Source organism: Triticum dicoccoides, chromosome 5A (assembly GCF_002162155.2).
Source record: "Triticum dicoccoides isolate Atlit2015 ecotype Zavitan chromosome 5A, WEW_v2.0, whole genome shotgun sequence".
Classification (NCBI taxonomy): domain Eukaryota; kingdom Viridiplantae; phylum Streptophyta; class Magnoliopsida; order Poales; family Poaceae; genus Triticum; species Triticum dicoccoides.
In genome coordinates, this window is record NC_041388.1 from 225,567,359 (window position 1) to 225,568,088 (window position 730).

Consider the following 730-nt stretch of genomic DNA (forward strand, 5'->3'; position numbering starts at 1 on the left):
GCCACCTAGCCGCCGCCGCCACCGCCGCCGCCGAGCGCCGCCGCCCCGCAAGCCGCCGCTGCCTCGCCTCGCCGGACCTCTCGCCGGAGGTAGCCGCCGCGCCCCGTCGCCAGTTTTTTTATAAAGACCGTTCGGTTTTTTTAGAAACCCTAAATCCGTTTTTTCGGATTCGCCGGTTTTTCTCGGTTCTTCTAGTTAGCGGACGTTCGTCCGGACGTTCGTTTTAACGAACGGTTCTTCGCCCGTTAGATACAGCTAACGAACGCTCGTTCGTTAGTCTGTTCGTCAGTTTTCTTTTATCGGATTTATTCCGTGATTTTTTCTCTGATCGCGATTTCTGATCCGATCTTAGTTTCTGTTTATCTTTTCGCTCGTTAGTCGGAATCAGGCGATTCAAGCGCCTAGAGTTTCGTCTCGAAACCCTCTTTTCGTTTAACCAACTCAAACAAGTTTTCTCTACTGTAAAATTTGACCTAGTTTCAGATTAGTAAACGAAGCTTCTTTCTTTCGCCGTTTGAGTTTTGTTGCTCCGTTTGTTTTGATTCTTTTTGCGAACCGGAGTTCTTAATTTGAACTTTCTGGTCAACCTCTTTTATTTGAGTTTTGCTTGTGCATTGTTTCTTGTTACTTATGTATGCTATTGTTTGCTTGCGATAGAACACCCGGAGTGCGAAGCGTGCTATTACGAGTCCCTAGGTTTCGCAGATCGTCAGCAAGGCAAGTAACACTT